Raw genomic sequence first — 8,769 nt, forward strand, 5'->3', positions numbered from 1 at the left:
AAGTGTTAAAAAGCAAAGATGTCACTTTGAGGACTAAGGTGCACCTGACCCAAGCCATGGTATTTTCAATTGTCTCATATGCATGTGAAAGCTGGACAATGAAAAAGGAAGACTGAAGAACTGACGCATTCGAATTGTGTTGTCACAAAATACAGAATATACTGCAGGCTGTCAGAAGAACAAACAATCTGTCTTGGAAGCAGTACAGCCAGAATGCTCTTTAGAAGCGAGGATGGTGAGACTTTGTTTTGTTTACTTTGGAAATGTCATTGGGAGGAACCAAATGCTGAAGAAAGACATCATGCTTGGTAAGCAGAGGGTCAGCGAAAAATAGGGAGACCCTCAATGACATGGATTGATACAATGGCTGCAACAGTGGGCTCTAACATAACGAATGCGAGGACAGAGCAATGTTTCACTCTGTTCTACGTAAGGTCGCTGTGAGTTGGGGGCAACTTGACAGCACCTAACAACAGGGTGTTATCCTTATAGGAAAAGAGATCAGAGAAATCTCTCATTTTAATAACCCTTGGGAAACAATACCTGTTTCACAGAAGTAGGGGCTATCTTTTAAAATAAATTCTTTCTGCTGCCCCTTTCTTTCTTAGACAATTTTCTGCTTTGTCTTAATCAACGGTGGGATAGTTGAGGAACTTGGGACCTTTTTTGCAGTCCTTGTGAGTCTCATTAGACAAGGTAGGTGTATATATCCCCAGGATCTAAAAGACTAGTCCTAGCAGCCTTCTTTTTACCTCCTTTCTCTCACGATACATTTCTTTGGATCACAATGTAAGTCCCTGAAGCAGGGACCAGTATTTTTTTAAAAAAAGATTCTTTGTTATTCCACTTTTATTCCTACTAACTTCTCCCACTCCCCATTTGCTATAATAATTGAAAGGGGCCTGTTCTCTGTGGCTCTAGTGGATGAAATGTAACATTAGCACCTAGACTAAGGTTTGGATCTCAGGCAGAAGTCTCCACTTCACACCTGAATGCTACAGCAAAAATAAATATATCTAGAATAGGTTCAGCATCCACCAGTGTCTTTATACTTAGGCAACAGCATGGAGGAAAAAAAAAAAAAAAAAGCCCTGGATTTTGTCTATCTGCCCCTCATTATCTGTTTACTCATTTGGTCATATTACAAACATTAGCTGAATGCCAACTATATTGCAAGGCACTACTGCAACGGACAAAAAATGAGAAATGGAAAAAGTATTTGTTTCATGACTACATACTGCTGTATTCACATAAGGCATAAAATGGGGAGGGGCTCTGTCCGAATTAATCCGTAGGAGTCACTGACAGTTCAGAGAACTCTATATTCTTTGGGCAGCGAGAGGGTCTAGAAGCTCAATACCAGTAACATTACACAGGTGGAAGGCAGTGAATCAGGCATGAGCTAGGCCCACTGGTAATCAAAGTGACACACTCTCTCCTCACTATCACCTCCTTGCTGGGTCCCCTCAACTCTGTCCCAACCATCTTTTTTCCCGATCAAACACCTCTATAATTTCTAGGACTACTTAGAGCAGACACCCCCAACAAATCAGCTCTCAGTACAAACTTCCATTAAAATGGAAAGTCTGAGGTTCTGATTCGAGAGACAAGGGGAACACTCCTTCCTCACAACTGGGTTAACCAAAGCTGGAACTCAAAGGCACATTGTTGAGAACAAGTCCCCAGTGTCTGGATCAGTAAACAATGTTCCTCACAGAAAAGAAAATCTCCACTGTGCCCCCACAGCTTCAGGTTCAGGCAGGACCCTTCTCCCTGCTCTGCTGCCAACCCCGCTCCCTGGAGCTGCTCCTGGGGACAGAGAAAGACGACCAGGCAGCAAGAGCAAGTCATGGAAAGCTTTACCTGCTGGAGTCTTTCTTCTTTGGGGTTAGTCCTCTAAGCCAAAGTAGCAGTTACTGGAAATTGGGCAGCCTCTGTTCAAGTTTCTGGGAATTCTGACCTTCGCTGATGCCAAAGCTGCATGATTTTTTTAAAAAAAGGAAATTTAAAATATTCATGTAAACTTCATTTCTAACCTAGATATTTAGAGATAAAGAAAGAAAAAAAAAAGAACTAACTATCATATGCTAAAAAAATATATGGATGAAGACCACCACAACTGGTCTATTTGCACTGCACCTATAGAGAGAGCTAGAACACCTCCCATTCTGTGTAAGAAACTCCTCAAGACCCTCAGGTTCAGCTAGCTAACTTGCTAGATACTCTCAAACTACTTCAGCAGGAAACATGTTCCACTATCAGCCATTAGAGAGGTCTTCAGACCGTAAACTGAGAATCTATCCCCTTGAATCTTCAATGATAGAATCTGCTCCTTTTACAGGACTGTTCATCAAGAACTTGAAACCAAGTGATGCTCACCCTCCAGAGACTTCTCTTCTTGAAGATAAATAACATCTAGTTTCCCTCATTGTTCCAGATTTCAGGTTCATCATACTACTCATCCTCCTGCAACATACACCCTCAAAGAGTAAACACTGGTCTGTGTTCAATCACACTTTTGAAGTAGACCAAATTGGGGTTCGAACACAGTGGAAAAATGGGAGCCACTGCCAGAGACAGTTGAATCACTCCTCCTAAAAGACTCCATTTATTGGGCTCCTGCGGGACTATCTTTGGAAATTGAGTTTGCACACCCCCTTCCCCGCCCCAGATCTAGTTCTAACTGCACACTTCATAGAACTACTGATTCTCTGATCCTTGGACCCAAGTAAAAATGGATCGCCTCTCCTGCCCGGGCGAGTAATTGTGTTAACATCAAATAAAAGTGCCTCGGAGAACTATTAAGTTAGGGTCGCTGTCATCAGTTGCTTCAAAGAGAACGGAAGACGCCTCTACCGGAACTTTTAAAGGCTCAAGATGGGCACTTTAAGTAAAAAAAAGCAGAACCGGAGCTCCCTTCCCGCCCTCCCCGCGCACGGCTCGGCTCCGGGGGAAAGGACATTCCCGGGCAAGTGGAGGTTCTTACACTTGGAGTCCGGCTGCGGAGGATGCAGAGACGCCTCCCCGCACGCTGCTCGGAAAGGGCCTGGGGGCTCCACGGGCCGCAGCGGCACGGACACTACCCCCTTCCCCTGCGACCACAGCCTCCATCTCACCGCGAGCCCCAGGGGCGGCCAGACTCACCCTGGGGCCAGGGACGGGAGATTTGGGGGGCCGGACACGGATCAGGCCCTGTCGGACCCTGTCACAAACACACACACCCGGGACAGAACAAAGAACGGAAGCTCTCTTCTTTTTCCTTCCGGGTCGGTCCTTTTCACCACCCAGCCCACCCCCGTGCCTCAACACCCACTTGTTCTCTCTAGGAAAGCAGGAGGTCTTCGCCTCTCGATGGTTTGCTGACCGAGTGACTAGCGGCGAGGACTGAGGCCCGCCTTTCACTCTGCCCTCCGGCCAGGCTATCCTCCGAGCCGGCGGCGAAGAGTTCGCGAACCCTGATGGCCTGGGCGTGGCGGGATGCCGCACAGGTGCAGGCCCGGCGGGCCGCGGCCCTCCAGTCTCAGGGCGCATGCTCAGCTACGAGTCGCGTTAGGGGCGGCGGGACGTGGGGCCTGGGGGGGCGGCTGGTTCTTCTCGGAAATTTTTCCGGGGGGCCGCCAAGGGCCGAGTAGAACGCAGGTGCCTGGGCTACCGGGACGACCCATGCACACCCGCAGAAAACAGGAAGACTCTTGAAGGATTCATCAAAATAAGATGAAATTTGCTTCCGTCCAAACTAAGTTTTTTAGTTTCATGTAAACATGCTTGTTTAGATTGTTAAACACCTCTTCAGAAGCCTGGACAGTGCTCTAAGATTTCTGGGTGTCTTATCATTAAATATACTCCTGCAAACCAACCTCATTAATCCCTCAAGAATGCCCCTTTTTGTTTTCCCAAGCACCTTGCCCACTTTGAAGTAACAGATGGTAGATGTTTAACCTAAAAGCGTTTTCCCTAGACCTGTGTCTTTAGGGTTTTATGTATTCCGTGTGACTTATCCTGCACTACTATATAACCTTCAAAGAACCAACTGTACATTCTTTCATCACAAAATTTTAAATGGCATATAAACAACCGCTTTGCGATAGTCGAAATAATTGTCTCTAGAACTGACTGCCCACTTGCGAACGTCTCTCACTAAGTAGTTGATCTCTGTCAGTCTTGTTGTTTTTAACAAAATTACTAAAATCTGAAGAAAACATTTGAATCCATCAGAGTTCACTTGAGGACAAAGCCTGTACAAGTGAGGAGAGCAGAAAAGATTTCAGGAAGTGGCGATGGAAAAAAAGCACGCAGAAAAAGCCCTTAAATGTAACAGGTATGTCAAGTGCTTTAGGGAAATGAGTGAGGAGCAAGGTTTTGTGGTTCGCTCACTTTTATGGCATCACAGGAGGAATCCTATAAATGTCTAAATTAAATCTTTACAGGTTGTAAACAAAACAAAATATTGTAATAATCCTGAGTAACAAAGGCCCTCCTGATTCCCACTGTAGTCCTTCCACTTGACCCCAGTTTTTACTGCATCCAATATTTATAGTGCACCCACTCAGCTCTGGAAATGCAACAGACCTCACTCTCTGGTGACTTCAGTCTAAGGACAGTAACTTAAATAACCAATGTCAGTAAAAAAAAAAAATACGATGTGCTAGGAAATGGTAATGAAGTGCAGAGCCCTGTAGGAATGGGAGAAGATTTTCCAGAAGTGGTGGGGCCATGAGAAGGAGGGGGAGTGTTCAAGGCAAGAGAAAACAATTCATAAGTAACGAATAAAACTTGAGGGTGACCTGAGAGGTGTGGGGGTGTGTCCTGTCTCCAGTCCTTCTAGACCCCAGGTGAGAACTTGAGCGAATACTTGAATAGCTAAGCCACGCAATAAACTCAATAGTTCCCCTTCAGAACTTGATTTTTTTTTTTCTCAACTTCTTATTCTTCCACTCATTCCTCTAAGACAAGAAGGACAGAGATAAATGATGAAGCACTGGGAAGGAGAGCAATGATGGAAGTAGAGTGAGGCTCCTCAAGTGGAAATGTTTGTTTTGTAAAAGTTCCAATGACGCTCCTCAGGGAACAGCTCTTGGGCTCCCAGCACCATCAGTACAATCAATCCTATTACTCTGGAGCTAAGTCATTTTGCGGTTTATCATGAGTGTTTGTCTCAGAACCTGACTCATTCATTCCCAGCCAATACTCAAAAGCCGGGCCGTTAATGATCATTCTTCTGAGTCTGTGCTCTCCATGGTGTAATGGTAGCCCGTGGCCAGGGTTGCTTGAGGAGAAGAGGCTGTTCTGATCTGGGTCCTCCTTTTTGGTTTGGTAGTGCGTGAGAAACTTTTAAATTTTGAGGTGCCAGCAGGTCTAACTGGGGGGATTTCAGAACTAAAATTAAGCCTTCCATTCGGAAATTAAACTGAGGGTTTTACTTCTACTCTCCTGATAGCATTTGACTTCTGTTAAAGTTTGCTGTTTGAAAAACAAAGTTCAGTCATGCTTTTTGGTTAAGGGTGTTCCTGCCGCTGGCCTTAGAAAAAGCTCCATTGAGTTGTTAAAGTAAATTAGAGCCTATAGATAAACATGTTGTTTTAACTGTCTTAAAAGAAGTTCCTCAGCAAGACCCTAGGTATTATCTCTTTTTCTCTCAGCTAAATAAGCAGAGTTTATTTACACTTTCCTAACTAACGGTCAGTTCTGTTTCCAATTAAGTTGGCCCAGCAGCAGATATATCACTAAACTTCCATGTCAAAATCGTTTATACTTTTCATTTTAGAAATATTGCCTTAGTTAAATTGTATTGAGAATAAGAGATTTGTGTTAGACTAGAAACTGACGTAAAGAAAGTTTTACAGTTACTGTCACCCTTGTAAATCTCACCTCCTTCCCTGTCATTGCTTTCATGTAAAACTGTTATCTGTACTCACTCTACTTGTTGAATATCTATTTGTTTTGCCTGTAAGGCAGAGCGTACCATTACAGCCATACTGAATGCATGCTCTCCCGTGATTCATTCCTTCAATAAGTTTTCTTTGTTTTTAATATCAAATTAGAGTATTAGTCCGGTGACTTTACTAGGACAGTAGTGATTATTGTCTCACAGCAAATGCACTGGAATGGCTTTGTTGCTTCGGGCCTTTATTAGCAAGTTCTTATTTTGTCTTACACAATTACACAGAGTACAATCTTTAGGTATACAGCTTTTTCAATTAGTCGTTTTTTGTCTTCGTCTTATTTGATCTCTGTCCTAGTTATCTAGTGCTGCTGTAACAGAAATACCACAAGTGGATGGCTTTAATAGAGAGAAATTTATTTCTTCACAGGAAGTAGGCTAAAAGTCCAAATTCAGGGCGTCAGCTCCAGGGGAAGGCTTTCTCTCTCTGTCAGCCTTCTCGTCAGTCTTCCCCTGGACTAGGAGCTTCTCCGCACAGGGACCTCAGGTCTAAAGGACGCGCTCTGCTCCAGGCACTGCTTTCTCGGTGGTATGAGGTCCCCTTATATCTCAAGAACTTGCCTGAAGACACAATCCAGTCTCGTAGATTGAGTCCTGCCTCACTAACACAACTGCTGCCCATCCTCCCTCATTAACGTCATAGAGGCAGGATTTACAACGTATAGGAAAATCACACAATACTGGGAATCACGGCCCAGCCAAATTGATATGCACATTTTTTGGAGGACATAATTCAATCCATGACAATCTCACAGCAGCAAAACACACTTAAACATATCCTCCTTGAAACACCTTCTCTTGGCTTCCACCTTTGGTTTTCCTCTCATTTCATTGGCTATTTCTTATCAGTCTCCTTTCTTTGCTCTTCCTTTGCCCAACCTCTAAATGTTGGCTTGCTCCAGGACCCAGTCCTGGCACCCTTTCACTTTTTTGTCTACCTCTTGTTCCCGTGTATCTCACCCAATCCTAGGATTTACTTGCTATCTATAGACAGCGACTCTCAAATATTTGTATCTCAACCGTGATCTAACCTTAAAATTTGGTTTATACCGAATAACCACTTGATATATCCACCTGGATGTCTAATGGGCAACTATTCATGAGTAACATCAGGCCAGGACTCTGTCTTCTCACAGTACTGTTTCCCTGGTAACTACAAAATTAAGGTAACTGTGGAATGCTCTGTCTGCCTTGTGTGCTGTGAGTCTGTTGATCCACAGGACTATGCTTGGACTGAGAGAGCTGTGAGTTAGCATGCAGGCCTTGGGACTGCTGTGACTATAATAGTATAAAAGACTGGTGGGAAAGTGAGGCTGCAACTTGTCTGTGTCAAAGTGACCTCAGTGTAGGTAAGGGGCAAAAGAAGCTGTGCACTTGAGTGGCTGCTAAGCCTCCCGATGACACTATGCATGCTGTATTTCCTGTCCTGTGTTCTTCTATACAGCATACTAAGCATAGTATTAAAGTAAAGCTGATTGCATTTCATGAGTCTGATTGTCAGTTTGAGCTGGTAACCACTGCTGTGTCAGTGCCACATCTGAAACTTTAGTCTCCAAAACAGAATTCTTGGTTATCTCCCCTGGCCCTATACCTGCTTCTCCCTTAGTCTTTCCCATCTTGGCGAAGAACACCATCTTCTTCCCAATTGCTCAAGCCTGAAATTTAGGAATCGTTACTAAGTCCTTCATTTCCCTTGCTCCTCACATAGAACCCATCAACAAGTCCTGTTATCTCTTGCCAAGACCTATCCCAAATCTATTCACTTCTCTTCAACTCCACCATCACCATCATCTCTCCCCTGAACCACCACAGCCTTTTAATTGACCTCCCTACATTTATCTGACTATCTCCACAAACCAACGAAATGGACTTCCCACTGCCCTTAGAATAAAATCCAAGCCCCTTTTCCTGATTTACACGGATTTATAAGATTTGGCCCTGCTCACCTCTGACCTGGTCTCCTACCAAATTCCTCTTTGTCTATCCTGGCTAGCACATTGTTCTATCTTTCATTCCTCAAATGTGAAAAGCTCTTCTGCCTAAAGGCCTTTCACCAGCTAGTCCTACTGCCTGGAACTTTCTCTCCTGAGATCATGGTGTATTTGGCTGCTTACTGTCGTTTGAGTCTTAGTTCAAATGTCACCTCCTCAGAGAGGCTGTCTCTAACCACCTCATTTCGTGTAGTTCTCTCCTCTAGTCAAGTTCTATCAAGCAACCTTTATTATCTTCCTCACAGCACTTATTACTGCCTGAAATTATTTTGTTTACCTATCTACTTTTTTTATTTGCAGTATTCCCCCTCCCCGTGAAAGCAGGGACATTGGCTGTCTTACTTACCACTGTAGTCCCCAGAATCTAGAACACTGCCTGACACGTCACAGGCGTTCAATAGCAACTGTTCAATGAATGAAAAAATGAGTAAGTTTTTATGAAATTCTTTGTTTACCTCCAGTATGCCCTCAAAAAAATAATGCCTAAGCAGCCCTTCAAGAGATTTAAAAGATATTTTTGTTGCTGTCATTTTTTTAAGCACTTTTTTTTTTTTTTTTAAGCAAGAGAAGTGGTGTTTGGCCTCCACCAGATTGAGTCTGGTACAGCTAGATGGTGCCCGGCTACCACCACAGACTACTCTGACCAGGATCACAATAGAGGATCCTGGACAGAGCTGGAGAATGATGTAGAACAAAATTCTAACTCACAAAAAAAGACCAGATTTACTGGCCTGACAGAGACTGGAGTAACCCCGAGAGTATGGCCCCCGGACACCCCTTTAGCTCAGTGGTGAAGTAACTCCCGAGGTTCACCATTCAGCCGGGGATTGGACAGCC

At 44.1% G+C, this 8,769-nt stretch overlaps 1 protein-coding gene across 8 annotated transcripts in view; it reads right to left on the reverse strand.

Moving 5' to 3' along the window:
- ZNF3 (zinc finger protein 3) overlaps nt 1–3,478 on the reverse strand; it is a 17,842-nt gene extending 14,364 nt beyond the window's left edge. Inside the window, exons 1-2 of one of the 8 annotated variants that reach the window (XR_002825670.1) lie at nt 3,365–3,478; nt 1,864–1,977 (exon numbers count right to left, since the gene is read on the reverse strand). The gene's annotated coding sequence lies outside the window, so the exon portion shown is untranslated. The other 7 variants (XR_002825669.1, XR_002825666.1, XR_002825667.1 and 4 more) reach the window with 7 other exon arrangements.
- Between the last annotated feature and the right edge of the window lie 5,291 nt (nt 3,479–8,769).

The sequence above is a fragment of the Trichechus manatus genome, unplaced genomic scaffold (assembly GCF_000243295.1).
Source record: "Trichechus manatus latirostris isolate Lorelei unplaced genomic scaffold, TriManLat1.0 scaffold00170, whole genome shotgun sequence".
In the NCBI taxonomy this organism is placed as follows: domain Eukaryota; kingdom Metazoa; phylum Chordata; class Mammalia; order Sirenia; family Trichechidae; genus Trichechus; species Trichechus manatus.